Source organism: Pan troglodytes, chromosome 5 (assembly GCF_028858775.2).
Source record: "Pan troglodytes isolate AG18354 chromosome 5, NHGRI_mPanTro3-v2.0_pri, whole genome shotgun sequence".
Lineage (NCBI taxonomy): Eukaryota > Metazoa > Chordata > Mammalia > Primates > Hominidae > Pan > Pan troglodytes.
In genome coordinates, this window is record NC_072403.2 from 28,618,849 (window position 1) to 28,634,836 (window position 15,988).

Below are 15,988 nucleotides of genomic sequence, written 5' to 3' on the forward strand. Positions count from 1 at the left end.
GTTGCTTAAAGATCAGGAATGTCTCTGAAGTAATGACATCTAAGCTGGGAACTGAAGGATCACCAGGAATTAGACCAATGGGAATGCGGGTGGGTATTCCAGGCAGAAAGTAGGATACATTTGAAAGTACAGAGGCGAGGCCCTCAGGGAAAGTCATGGAGCTAAGAGAGATTTGGACCATGTGTGGAGAGGAAGAGAGGAAGGACATGAAGTTAGAGGGTCTAGGGACTTCTCTGCAGGGTGGATTAAGGGAGCAAGGGACACACAGAGCCAGGGATACTAATGATGTTAGTAGACAGCAAGAGATCTTGGAAGGAACCTGGGAAGGGGCAGTCAGAAATGCAGAATAAAAACCAGAAATGAGTAATGACATACAAGACAACTAGTGAGAGGGAAAATTCACTTTGTGAAAAGGGCCAACAATATGTCAACTACAGCAAGGAAGTCAAGGCTGAAAAGGCTAAAAAGTGGCTGTGGGATCAATTAATGAAGGCAGCGTTGAGGCCTTGGTGAGCACAGTTGTGAGAGAAGAGGTAGAAACCAAATCGTAGCAGTGGAAAAACAAATGAAGCTTGAAGAACAGAAGGTGTTTTAAAGAAAGCTGACTGTTGGGAAGTGAAGGAAGGTGACGTTCCTACAAAAAGAGAAGTACACTATAACGTTGGTGAGAGTTGTTTGCTCTTCTATTTTATTTTTGTTTTTAATCATGGGATACTAGCACATCTCTAAACTTCATATTCCCACTGTTCTCTCTTCAACTCTGTTACAGAAAACGATACATCTGGTGCTTTTTTTTTTTTTTTTTTTTTTTTTTTTTGAGACGGAGTCTCACTCTGTCGCCCAGGCTGGAGTGCAGTGGTGTGATCTCGGCTCACTGCAACCTTCACCTCCCAGGTTCAAGTGATTCTCATGCCTCAGCCTGGTACTATAGGTGTGCGCCAGCACGCCCAGCTGATTTTTTGTATTTTTAGTAGAGACACGGTTTCACCATGTTGGCCAGGCTGGTCTCGAACTCCTGATCTCTGGTGATCTGCCTGCCTTGGCCTCCCAAAGTGCTGGGATTACAGGCGTGAGCCACCATGCCCAGCCCATCTGATACCCTTTAGAAATGGACACACGAGTCAGAAGGTGTTATTGGATTCTCCTTGTTAACTTATTGCACAACTTGGGGCCTTGTGATTGAATGGGTGTTGAATTTGGATACACAGGATTGAGTCATCAAGGGGCCATCAGAGGAAGAGCCTAGTAACCACTTTCTTTTCCCTCTGTCTATCATTGTCCTCCCAGGTATGAGTGAAATCATTCATTTTTCACTGAACGCTTACTTCATGCTGGGACCTAAGCAACAACTGTGGCGACAATGGACTTATTGGTAATTTACTATGTGCAGACACTCTCCTCACCTTTTGACAGGTATTGTCTCACTTAATCTGTCTCAAATCTTTATTGGACATATACTATTATTTCTTTGGCTGAGCAATAAGAAAAATTGAGAGAGATTTAAAATGCCAACTAGAGGTGCATGGCTGCATCCATCAGGCCCACAGACTCTAAAACATGCTCATAACCACCATGCTACCTACACAATAGGAATACATAATAAAACAGCAGATGTACCTTAGTCCATTATCACTTCATGGTGGAACCTTAACCAACACTCTTCCCTTGAAATTGTTCCCAGATTAACTCCAACCATCCCAAGGCTCTGGTTTACCATGCCATTATGCTTCCTTTTGATCATATGTATTGTTTTTGTTGGATGTTGCTATATAGTGTTTTTAGTTTTTCATGTGGATATCCTGCCAAATGTTTATTATCCTTGTTTGCGTACCTGGTGGACGTAAGGCCTCTCTCAAATTTCTCTCTCTTTTTTTTTTTCCTTAACATTCTCAGGTTTTAAAAAATCATTTAAATGGAAGGGTCACATGAAATTAGCTTCTCTACTAATTTGGTCTTGTTTTTCTAATCATGGTTGGGTGGAGCGCCCTGTCTCCTGAATCCTCTTTCCTTTTTCAGAGAACATTGATTAGATGACCAAAAGTGCCCGGCCCTTTGCCAAGTGTGATAGAAAACAGGGAGAAGGTATCATCACTGTTTCACAGATGCCTACATTCCAAAGGATCTCATCAGAGCATAAGAGCTCTTCCAGGTAATTAGTAATTGGTCCTCACAGCACCCCTGGGAAGTACTACGTAGGCAGCAAAGCTACACAGAGCATAAATGAGCCTTTCCAGAGTGCAAGACAATTTCCTCCTCAGTGATGGGGACAATGATAGTGATCCACCTTGCAGGGGTGTCAATTATTCACAATCTAAAAGCCCTGAGAATTACGAACCTCACTAGGAATATGTATACACAGCACACTTGTAATGTACTTAATTGGCATTCTCCTTTCCCCTGCCCTGCTACCTGCAAATCACACCACAATGACACCCTTGGGTTTACCTTTGGTCCTGGTTATTGACATAGAGCCTGTCTCCCTGCATCAAAGATCCGCCTGGATCACGCAACAGGATAGAAGAACAAACCTGCCAGGTGTTGATGAGCTCATGACAAGCAACCTAAATGGAATTCTGACAGACCTTCCCAGCCTTCTACATAAACATAATGAATCAACACAGAATACACACTCAGTAAGCTACAAGTAAAGCAGAAAGCAATGTATGAGGATGAAGGGAAAAACAGCAGATTGATCCAGCTCAATGATAGGAATTGCAAAAATCATTCTGAATGGTGCAGGATGCAAGTGAAATATTCCAAATAAGCTTCTGTTAACAATTTCCACCAATGACCCATTCACCTTTGGATTCTTTTTACTTGAGCCTTTTTTATCTCCTCCCTCTGTCCTATACCCTACCTACCTTATTTTCATCTTTTTATATGTAACTATCCAATCTCTCTGACGAATTGAAATTGTGAGCTTCAGGCAAGGAATATGTCCTGTATGTTATTTTGATTCAATTAAATTAGAAACACAGTCACAAAAACAAAACCGCCATTTCTGCTCCACCACTCTTCACCTGTGGAATTGCTTATGCATTTCATTATTGGCACATTCACCATTCAATTCTTTCCATCTTCTTTGTTTCAGCACTTCTTCTTTATTCAACTCTTCATTTCATGCAACAGCTATTATTGGACATGTTCACACACAGACTAGGAAATTGTTTGCCACAGAGACAGTTGCAGGAGTAGCCTCAATAAAATAAATGGAAATAGCATTTCTGGATAAAAGAACTCTTCTATTAGATATTACTGACTCTATCTAAATATCTGAGTTCCTTAAAGATTTCTGGGACAGGTCTGTGTAGAAGGGAGGCTCAGTATAAAGGAAGAGGAGAGGAAACTGAATGATAATCAGAGGCAGAGCCAGAAGTAAGGTGAGAATTGATAAATGAACTATTCACAGAAATGTCTTTCAAAATGTAATTATAAACCATTCTTTAGAATGTAAGGTTTTTACACAAAAACACCACTACCTAGTACCTTCTCTCCCAAATGTATGCAGTGACATCATCTCAACCTGGAACCCTTTAGAGAGAAGTCATGCTAATACTATTACCTCTATAATTTCCAGATGTGATCTAAAATAGATCATCCCTTACCAAAGAAGAAGAGGCAGAAAGACAGAATCAGGTAAATTAGAGCTGATCGGTCTTGGGACAATTGCACAAGCTCTTCAAACCTAAGTGATTAGAAAGTGTCCATGTTTTTCATTAGTCAAATGCTTGCCACATGATCCTAAACCTGACCTCTGGTTGATTGCCTGCATAAAGGATTCAGCGACCAAGATGGAAGTCGTTATATTTGTCTTAGGAAAATAAGGAGTGAGCTCACACATTTTAATTTTAAATCTGCATTGAATAAAAAACTCTGAAAACACAGAGCAAGTTATAAATTCAGGAAGAAATGATTTCCAGGACTCTCTTTCTAAACAGAATGCATTAAAGTAGCTGGAAAATTGTCCATTGTAGAGCTAAACAAAGCTGCTTCATTTCTCATCCCTTTCCATTAAGTGAGAAAATAGAGCACGCCAACCAAAGAAATCAAAAATAACTCTCCTCAGCAAGCTTAAGGAACATTTTCCACAGCTCAGGTCATTGGTCACTGAGATCAAATGAGAGGAAATTTTGAGCATTCCACCCAGAGCTCATGGTGGGGTCCACAGTGTGTGTGGATATAGACAGCATGCATTTGTGAGAAATCAGCCTCAGAATGTGCTTGTCAAAGCCAATTTAAAAATATTCTATCACACTGTTAGGAAACACCTTATTATGAGAAGGAACTCTGCTTTGGGGTGGTTGGTATAAACAAACACAACGTTTTAACTTTATAGATTAATGCATACCTGATATTTTGTATAATACTTTAAAGACCGGGTATCTTAGGAGATCTGAGAACATAGAAACCAAGAAACATATTAACTCCTGTAATGGAAATGCATAAAACATAAACTTAATAAGCACCAAGCTACAATGTATTTTTGTGCCTGGATTATCCAATTGAGATATTTACATATATTAAAGTTACTGTCAGTTCTCCATATCACTTTTGTGCTTATAAATCTGGTGAAAAAGGGGCCCAGGGCATTAATATATTATTTATTCACTTATTTGCAAGATGTATCTAGCATATAGCCTTTAAATAGCTAACAGCATTGTGTCTGGGTACTCTGCACTTGCAATATTTAACATTAGGCCCTTGGTAACAAGCAAGTAAGTGGGGGATTGTTCCGACTTTTTCGAGTATTGTGGCCATGTGGAGGGATAAAACAATTTGGATTTATTGGAATGAATTCCAATTAGAAAATAAAAGAGTAAACCATGACATGGTTCAAACATTTCTAATTAATATTCAGATGAACGATAATTCTGTGTCCCTAAAGATACTAAATTCATGTTAATATTGGATATAACAGCCCATTGAGACACTATCCTTGGGTGGAATTGACACTGATCACATTTCAAGGTAGGTTTATGGTCAGGTAACAAAATGTTTATGTACTCATACACAGCAATAGCAGAAAAATTCTACTTTCTTTTTTTTTTTTTTCTGATAAGAAGAAACCTCCAAGGACGTATCTGTGGCCCCTTGAGAGCTTCTGGTTGTTTTTCACGTCTGCCTGTATTCACTTCTTCCCTCCATTCCTTCTCTGAATGATCTGTAGGTAAATACCTCAAAATTATTCACAGCATTGTAGTCTCAGCACTGTATTGCTATAGGATGTCATGCTGGGTTGAAGGGTGAGATTTTAGAGGCACAGGGGAATGAAACAAGGTGACCAATATCACATAGGCAGTTAGTGAGCGGAGGAACCCTCTGAGTTCCTTCCTTCTTGTGGTCATTAGGGAGTGAACATGGACTTGGTTTCAATTAAGGCTTGTGCTGACATCCAATGTCTATTGAAGGACTTTGTGCATATTGCACAATGCTCTTCTGGTTGGGATAGCTTCCTCTGGGTTAGGTGACCCGGTATCCTACTGGAGTCTTTCCTCCAAAATGGGTGGGAAGCAGAAGGTTTTTGTTTGTTTGTTTGTTTCAAGTATATAAGGGAAGAAATCCACTGTTCCTAAAGGAGAAGAGAATTCCTATTCCCAAGTATTTCTTGCAGAGAGAAACACATGTCCACTGGGCTGCTGAGCTCAGGTACTCTGTGAAAGGGAGCTGGGAGTTTGGGCCTTATCCTCAAAGAATAATCGAAAATACTTGCACTCTGCACTGGGTGATCTCACAGTCCTCTCTATCGGTATCTCTGTGGATATGGCTTTTCAGAATCTGCCAGCACCTTGGAAAGACTTCAAACCACATCTTTTCGGCAATGACCTGAGTTTACATGGTCTCTCTGTGACAGCAGCCAAGTGATCTGGCCCGGATTTTTGTTCCATGCCTGAACTCATTCTTTGCTGATAAAGTTAAACCTATTCTGATTGCCTATTTTTGCATCTTGTGCATTCCACAGGGAATTCCACAAGTTCAGGATAGCTCTCACTCAGTACTGCTCTATTTGAAAATGCTACATGGAATCCTGGTTACCACCACCAAGGCTTGTACATCTCTGCCTGTTTTCCTGAAAATTGATCTCCCAACTCATTTAGCCAGGTCATCTAGTTTTGTTCTGAGGTTAAATGTACTCAAAGTAAGAAGAGATATTTTCCCTCTGTATTTATTAGATGAAAGTATTGTGGCCGAAGACATGTCCTGGGGACATACTTTCCTGCTACCCCTTCCCTTTCCTGGTGCACGTCTGCTCTGAAGCACACAGCACACTGTAACACTGCAACGTGTCAGAAGGAAGCTGTAATGAGGTGTGATAAGGCCTAGTTCCAATCCTGTATTTAACTTCCCGTTTGCATTTAGGCAAATCTTTAAAATCTCTTTAAACTGCAGGTTCCTCATATCAAGCTCAAGGAGATGTCCAGTGTGCTGTGTGGGCAATATATGTAAGAGTGTTTAAAAACATTTTAAAAGGCAGATTAGTACAAGTATAGAGTAGTTTTTGACATAGAGTGGTATACGGCAGTTATAGAACAGTCATTGCTTTTCATTTTGTCTGTGTTTCCTCCCCTTCTTTTTATTTCTGCTGGCTCATCCCTTTTTTCAACTTGCTTGAATTAGTGACATCCAGCTATACATCAGGTATATGGCAAGTCCTGGGAATTGAAGATTAATAACACAGCTCTCTATTCTTCAATAGCTTATAACCCCATCATAGAGACCCACCAAACCAGTGATTACCCTGTGAACACCCTGACAAGGGCATCTAAATGAGCTGTTAGCATCAGACAAGTCGTCCTGGATGAGTTGATATTTCAAATGAGGTTTGAAGGAAAGGATGCAGGAGATAACAAGTTGAAGAAGAAATTGCTCCATTAAAAGAGAATGGTGCATACAAACGCTCGTGGATAACACAGCATTAAGTATTTGGGAACCTAAATCAGCTGGCATTGCAGCAGCACAATGTATTGGAGAGACAGGGCCGGGAATGAGGCTAGAATGATGGTCAGGGCCCTCACCAGTGATATGAAAAATCTTAGTCTTTATCCAAGGCTTAAACAATGACTTGTTTAAGGAGAGATCAAATCTGTGTCTTGCATGTGTGCATGCCTGTGGGTTGTGGGGACCAATTGCCATATAATATATTTCATTTTGAGATGATCCATTTGTACTCTCTATCCTCAAATATATAAATTAACTGGTTCAGTGATGTCCTTCAAGGTGATTGAAGTTTTAATCCATCATAAAATGAGAGTAATTTGAATTTCTTAAAATTGGTAGGTGTTTCAGTGGCCTGGCTTGAATTAGTGATTTGATTAAAATCCAAATGTGAGGAAATAGAACTTCACACTCCCAAACCACAAGCACAATAGCCATTCAACTGGACTCATTAGGGCAGTTGTAGTCATTATGTCATGGGACAAATAGGTGTGGTGACTAACTTAAATGACCATTCATGGCATTTATTTTAAAAGAACTGAATTTGAAAAACACTTGTAATGGCTCACTCAGTCATGAATAAAGACACATTAATTTTCACTTAACAAAATATTTAATTCCCTTAAATAATTTCAAAATAAAATGCAGCCATCATGATGAAAAATGGCCCTCCAAAAATAATGATGATTATGATTAGATATTAATCATGATAGAGATTATGGACCATCACATTACTTTGCTCAATATATTGACTCTGCTCTGTCAATTTCTAGGCTTTCCATATTTTTTAGCTATTCTAATGGTAAAAATTAATTTATGGAAATTAATTTATATCTAAATGAAAGTAAACCAATTAACAATAGGAAGCTTTTAAGGGAAAGGTTTTTAATTATTGCCAGTGTTATTTTTAAAGGCTTGTGATTTCTATTAAATTTTTCCAACCCCTGTTTCTGTAATTTATTGGTGCTAAAGACAGTATTTTATTAATTCAGCAATGAAGATTCATTGTATGTTCTGTACTCACAAATTATTTGGTTTTCTTTCTCCTTTTCCTTCCCTTCCTCTTTTTCTACCTCTTTCTTCTTTTACTATTCATTACATGTAATCTTTTTTTACCCCCATACAATCTTTGGCACTGATTTTTGTCAAGCTTTTGGAAATCATTTCAAAGCCTCTTCTTGCTTATTTTTGGATACAGAGTTTCACCCCATGGGAATTAATTTCCTGACCTCTCCCGACTTTTAATAACCAACACACCCACTCTAACCGACATCTATCCAGCTACAGTCTATTCATAATCTTGGAAATTAGTTGAGATTACTTAAAAATATTTGTCTATTATTAACGTAGGAATAGCAACTTAGGCACATTTCTGGGTATTTCCTTTTTCAGGTCAAATTGAACAAGTTCTGTGCCTTATGCTCCAAGAGACCCACAATAAATAATTTCATAATTTTTCAAACCAGAGACCCATGTAGAGGTACGTAATGACTCTTCATTTGAAACCAGTACACATGTAGTTATAAGAATCTTTTACTTCTCAGTAAAGCAATTAGTAGCAACATTAAATCCAAGGCCTTTTTATTTTTGTTTTTTAATGACAAGCATTTTTACCATGCATTTCCAACTTTTTGGCTGGAACTACGCTCAGTGCTCTGCAATTTATATTTTAGCCTCTATAATGTTAGATATTAATATATGCATGAAGAGTTGTAGTGAATGTAATTACAGTGGCAAAATGATAAACACATAGCTATTTTGCCTGGTAATATTATGTATTTTAACAGGTTTATTTGTTCAACAGTTCTAACTTTAATTACATTTTGCCATTTGGGATTTTTAGACATACAACAATCATAGCTCTTCTCTGGCTATTAGTCTAAGAAGATTGCATTCATTATAAAAATAATCCGTATTTGTTTCTTTAATTTTTTTTCTTAATGCTATGCAAGTGAACTAAGAAATGATAACTTTCTGTGCTGCTGGTATTATGTGACTCATTTGAATGCTAAACAAATCATTCCCCATTCCTACCTGTGGCAGTGAAAGATGCTCAACAGGGCTTTTGCCCCAGGACTGCTCAGTCTTAGGGACTGTGCTGTATACTCTCACACAGACATGGAGCTAGTCCTCAAAACCTTGGTTCTAGATCACTCTGAAAATACCAAATGCTTTGGGAAGCAAGCTAACAAAAAATAAACAGGGAATGGGTACTGAAGCTAACAAATAGGTGCAGAGGGCCAGTCTCCGTAACAGCCAAGCTCAGTCCTTTTGTGCTCAACCGCAGCAAAATAACCTCTGAAATTATTCCCTGCCATGGAGTGAACAGAAGACCTGGGTAAATCTCAAGAAGGTGAGAGAGTGAGCATGGGGTGAGCTCATGTTACATCAGTGAAGATTCCAGAAAGCATACTGATAGCTCTTTTGCAAAGTGACTGTTATATGATGTGTTCATTATGTTCATGCTTATGCAGAATGCAATTAAGCTTTTAGTTCCAAAAGCCTTTTTCTGCTTTCCATCCCCAGATACTTATTCGGGAATCTACCTCTGCAATACTCTTTCAGCGAAGCCAAATTATTCCTGCAGTGAATTCTTTTGATAAAAGCAGATTTTTTTTCTAGGTTTGGCCAAAAGATACGTTCTATTTGGTTTACACAATGTTATTGTTGGAAGTATGACTTACATGCAGTCAAATGCGCAGATCTGGTGTTTGACTTGATGAATTGTACTTATGTATATACCCATGTAATGACCTCTCAGATCAAGAAGTAGAATATTTCTGACTCCCCAGATGGCTCTCTCATATCTCTCTTCAGCACTCCCCCATTCCACAGGATAACTTCTATAGAATTTAATTTATAAAAGTAGATTTAAGGTTAAAAAGATGGTGATGACTTTTGATAATATTGCAATCAATTTTTAGTATTTTGACATCCAGGTATTTAAGTACAACTCTTTATCCCTGATAAATAGAACTGCAAAACACATTTTAATGAAAGAGACAAAAGTTCTTCCTCATTCATTTGTTAAACATATATTGTAATATATAAAATGTGTTAGAGGCTAGAAATATAAAGATTAAAAACAACAACACACACTGCAGACTCTGGCCTGAAGGGGTTTGCACTTAGGTGCCCTCGGGCTATGATTTTAGCTATGGTTGCAAATATGCATATGTGTATTTGTGCACATGCTACACATACACACACATGCACAGCTTCTATTTATTTTATTCTGCTTTTCCACATATGTAAAACTAAAATGAGATAAGATGATGTGTTCATCATGTTGGATGAACCAGAGTGGCCTTAATAACTTCTTCCCCACCCAGGCTTGAAGTTAAAAGCAGCCTATAAAAGCCACCAGATCAGCAAGCATGTTCTGAATCTGATAGTTGTACTCTAGTTTCTTTAGTTTGCACCCTACTGTCTTGGGATGGAATCTGCCTTTGTGCCTACCTTTTTAGTCTGATGTTCATTTGGACCATCTTCTTGGTTCTTGATAACACCTTTTCTTTGTACATTGTGTTTTTGTTCTCTCTTGGCCCATGCTCTGAAGCCCATGGCCATCCCCTCAGACAACTCTGGCTGCTGGCACCCCATTGTGGATTGCACTCTTAACTGTTACTTAAACAAAAATAGAGTTTTGATGGCAGGCTTGTGTTCTAAGTAACAAGATTCTCTTGGCATAAATACTTGCATTTACAATAATTTTTTTAGTTCTCTTGGTTCTTCCAGAAAATACAACATTTTCTTGGGGAATTATCTTTCCAAGGAACTTTCCTTGGAATTCTCTTAGAGAAGTTCTTTCTGATTTAACAAGTGGGCACGTCTGATTCTCTTTTCTTGGACAGGTTTTCTTCATACCTTTGCATTATGGTGCATTGTAGTGAAATTCCTGTTTGTAATAACATGGGCTTTTAATGTGGCCAACAATTCCCAATTACTAAAACACACACACTCCCACACTCATATACTCATAATATCTTAATGTTTTTTGCAGCTGTTGTTTATCCATGAATTATTATTGCAGTGCTTAACCGGAGATAGAAACTCACCATGAGCTTATCAACTTTTCCTCTTCAGAAGTTTTACTTCAGTTTGAAAGAAAACGCAACTGATGAAACAATTGCTGTGTGTCATAAATTATAGGTATCTGACATTCATTACAAGGAAAGAAACAGTCAAATATCATGGGACTCATATTTATTTATGTCTATATTATCTGTAGATATTATAGATAATATATATGTATACTTTGACAGAGAAGGAAGAACACCACTCTGGAGTGTTTAATCTACCATAGTTTGATATTGTCTTTCTTGTTTGTGCCAATTTGAATTACTTGGTTCTGTTTTTCGGTTATCTGCGATTAGTGTGCTATTTATTTCCAGAATAGAGGAGACTGAAGCTTACTCTATGTACACAAAAGAATACTGTACCCATTCAGTCATGTACAAATAGAAAGAGTTATCTCATGGAAAATTCATTTTTTTTCTTGTTTTGGTACTTTTCTTGAAGTTTTAGAATATGTTCTACTTTTGTCTGTGACACAAATTTTGGATCTTTTGATACTCTGGAGGACACACTGCAGTTGAGCCTGCAAACTGATAACTATCTTTTTGGTGGCACCCTGTCTTGGTCATTACTGACATCAAAGCACATTCTTCCTCCATCCTGATAGGTACATAACATATGGGGTGCAGCTTGCAGTGTGTAAAATATACCATGCAGATATGGACATAAAAATAGACACATTAATCAATGGAACAGGATAGAGAACCTAGAAACAAACCTGTGCATTTATGGTCGATTGATTCTCAACAAAGATGCCAAAAACATACAATAAAAAAGGACAGTTTGTTTGATAAGTGGTGTTGGAAAACTAGATATCCACAAGCAGAAAAATGAAATTGGATTCTTATCTAACACCATATGCAAATATCAACACAAAACAAATTAAACACTTAAATGTAAGACATGAACTGTGAAACTACTAAAAGAAAACAAAGAGGATATACTTTACTACATTCATCTGAGCAAAGATTTCTTAGATAGGATCACAAAACCATAGTCAACAAAGAAAAATAAACAAATCAGATTGCATCAAACTAAACAGCTTCTGCACAGCAAAGGAAACAATAGAGCTAAGAGATAGTTCGTGGAGTGGGAGAAAATATTTGCAAGCCATATAAGTGGCTAATACCCAAAACATATAAGGAACTCAATGCAATAGCAAGAAAACAAATAATCCAATAAAAATTGGGCAAAGGACCTCAATAGACACTTATCAAAAGAAGACATATGTGGCTGCCAGATATATTAAAAAATGTTCATCATCACTATCATCAAGAAAATGCAAATTAATACCACAATGAGATATCACCCCACACCTGTTAGAATGGCTATCATCAAAAAGACAAAAGATAAATGTTGGCGAGGGAGTGCCGACAAGGGAACCCTTATGCAATGTTGGTGGAAATGTCAATTAATACAGCCATTATGGAAAACGGTATGGAGACCCCTCAGAAAACTAAAAATGTATCTACCATATGATCCTTCAATCCCACTGGCAGTATATAGTCAAAGGAATTGAAATCCGTATTCCAAAGATACCTGCACTCTCATGTTCATTGAAGCATTATTCATAATGGGTAAGATATGGAAGCACTCTGTGTCCATCAAGGAATGAATGGATCAGGAAAATGTGGTATATATGCACAATGAAATACTATTCAGCCTTAAAAAAAGGGAAAATCCCTGTGATCCCAGCACCTTGGGAGGCCGAGGAGGCAGATCATGAGGTCAGGAGATCAAGACCACCCTGGCTAACACGGTGAAACCCTGTCTCTACTAAAAATACAAAAAATTAGGCGGGTGTGGTGGTGGGTGCCTGGAGTCCCAGCTACTAGGGAGGCTGAGGGAGGAGAATGGCGTGAACCTGGGAAGGTGGAGCTTGCAGTGAGCAGAGATCGGGCCACTGCACTCCAGGCTGGGGGACAGAGCGAGACTCTGTCTCAAAAAAAAAAAAAAAAAAAAAAAAACACGGAAAATCCTCTCATTTTTAACAACATGGATAAACCTGGAGGACATTATGCTAAGTGAAATAAGCCAGGCACAGAAAGGCAAATACTGCATCATCTCACACATATGAGGAATCTAAAAACGTTGAAATTGTAGAAGTAGAGAGTAGAATGATGTTACTAGAAGCTGGGGAAAGGGAGTGGTTGGAAAAAAGGGGGTTGTTGATCAGAGGGTACAAAGTTTCAGTTAGACAGGAGGAATAAGCTTTAGAGATCTATCACATAGAATTGTGACTATAATAATAATAGAGTTGTTAAAAGCATACATTTTGAATGTTTCAACGCACACAAAAATGACAAGTATGTGAAGTGATGGATTTGTTAACTAGCCTGATTGTAAACATATATCAAAACATCACATTGTACCTCATAAATATATACAGTTAGTATTTGTCCACAAAAATAAAATTCAAAAAAATAACCAAAAAGAAAAAAAATACCAGGCTAGTCATTTGTTCATCTTACCATTAAACTGGTGGGTTTTTTTGAAAATAGGTATTTTCTGAGGAATCAAATCAAATAGAATTTGAAACATTAATGAAATAATTTAAAATAATTCTTTTTTTTTTTTTTTTTTTTTTTTTTTTGGTTAAATGAGTAAGTTCTTCTGTGGTGATTTATTAGATTTTGGTGCACCCATCACCTGAGCAGTATACACTGAACCCAATTTGTAGTCTTTTATCCCTCATCCCAATCCCACCCTTTCCCCAGAGTCCCCAAAGACCACTGTATCATTCTTATGCATTTCCGTCCTCATAGCTTAGCTCCCACTTACGAATGAGAACATATGATATTTGGTTTTCCATTCCTGAATTACTTCACTTAGAATAATAGTCTCCAGTTGTATCCCGTTTGCTGTGAATGCCAATATTTCTTTCTTTTTCTTTTTCTTTCTTTCTTTCTTCCCAGCTCTCGCCCTCTTGCAAAAACATTAATTTGAACAACTATCCATGCATGAAAATACCTCCACAAGAGCTAAGGGAGCACAGAAATAAGAAGCTGCATTGAAGAGGGTAGGAAAGATAGTTTCACATTATCCTCGTCACCCTTCACCTAAGCTCACACAATACAGTGCAAAGATACTGTCTACCTGATCCATTTTTGGGCAAAACCAAACTTTTGTCAGCTTTAGGATGACTTCAGTTTTAGGATGACACAAAACGTGAGAGACAGAGCAAAAGATGAAAATAATACAGGATCCTGAGTGACTTTATTGAGCTACTAAGTCAAACATTTCTTGAAAACTTTATTATTTTAGACTTTCAAGTTTTATAAAACAATATATAATCCCTTTATTGCATAAATCAGCTGGAATAGGATTGTCTGTTACTTGCAATAGAAATATCCAAACTGATATGTTTTTAAAAAAGAGTATTATTACCACATATATCGGTCATACTCTTTAGCTCTTAGGTATAAACATAAGTAAATGACATGATTATTTTAAAAAACTTTGGATAAGCAAATCAAAGTTGTAAGACAGACCACTGACTTAGTAATATTTTATTTGTGAGATAGATACTGAATCACTTGATGTAGAATAGTTTTTAATGTTTTTAATATCTTTTTGAAAGGGATTTGAACATTAAAAAATATAAAAATTTAAAAAAAATAATAATAATAATAATAATTCTTTAGGAAAAATTAAGTTTTTGAGAAAAGCGCATTGTTGCTTAATTTTGTGAAGATGATTCACTGCCTTTGGTTTTGAGTTTTGTATTTTACAGAGCATAACAAGGAAGTCAGTATTCCCTTTGTGTGTTCTTAAAATCTTTTAGAAACTGAATGTTATTGTTTCATAAATGTATTTTGAATCTAGTCATTTCAAATGCTGTGAGGTATAGATAATAAACCCCTGGTTTCTGACATTCTCTTCTATATAATTGAGTTGTTTGAGCAGTTATTTCTCATGTTTGCTTTACACATTTGTGACTTCTTTATCGATTTCATTTTTTTCAACATTTTGGTACACCAGACTTTATTACCGGAGAATAAGTTGAATTTTTCCCATATTTGCTAGAGTGAAATAAGAGTAAATTGCTGCAATATTCCCATTTCAATATGAGTATGTCCTTATGGTTTTTTCAGTATGTTTAAATATTTCCTTAAACATTTTAACCAGAGTTCTCTTTGGAGCATCCTTGACATATTGATATGTAAGAATCATTTTTCTTTTCAAGTTACACATAACAGTTTAATGAACATATATATGTAAAATTAACATTTTTCTTCAAAAGCAAAATTAGTAAGAGTGCACATGAGCAGAAATGAGAAGGAAAGGAGAAAGATACAATAATTCCACTTTAAATTATTTTCTGATATTATTGGAACTTTTTAAAAATGTAAAGCTGGCTAATTTGGCCTATTATGTGCTACAGTCTGTGAATTGCTATGAAAGCTGGCATTTAGTCCCTGATTACATACAGGGATAAAGGGCTATGCTACCGTGGTCCTACATAGACTACAAGGACTACCATGGGCCACAGAACATTGAAGGAAAAATAGGTGAAGAGAGGCAGTGAAGAGATAAGTTCCCTACCTTGCACCCTCTAAGAGTTCTCTTTGGACTTGTGGAAGAGAACAGCTCATACACATGCTATGTGTAAATAACAAAAACATAAAACTGAAGAAAGGTCCTTGTAAGAAACCGTTTTTGTGTGTCATCATTTTTCTGCTTTGCACAGGCCAACACTTACAATGAGTATATTTCTGGGTAAAGCAAGCATGAAGAAAGACTACAATACAAATTCCATAAAAGGCTATAGAGTGTATGAAATTCATGACCAATACTGACTACACAAAAATCTTAATTTTGCACCCAGATAATTCTTAGCATTTTAACTAAATACAGCTTAGCTCACACTAAGTGATTCTGCATGTCCTAGTTAAAATTAGGAACAACATGAAAACTAGTTAAGTGGGTTCCTACAAAACAGTGTAAAGAGAAAGTCCTCTCACTGACAAGCAATTAA

The 15,988-nt window shown here is 37.1% G+C and overlaps 1 long non-coding RNA gene across 17 annotated transcripts in view; it reads left to right on the top strand.

Moving 5' to 3' along the window:
- Nucleotides 1-15,988, top strand: part of LOC104006747 (uncharacterized) — a 71,467-nt gene that overhangs the window by 17,700 nt on the left and 37,779 nt on the right. For 9 of the 17 annotated variants that reach the window (XR_008548432.1, XR_008548435.1, XR_010157925.1 and 6 more), the window contains 4 exons: nucleotides 1,288-1,413; nucleotides 2,017-2,149; nucleotides 8,326-8,413; nucleotides 10,937-11,422. This is a non-coding gene — a long non-coding RNA (uncharacterized LOC104006747). The other 8 variants (XR_001718317.3, XR_001718315.4, XR_010157926.1 and 5 more) reach the window with 6 other exon arrangements.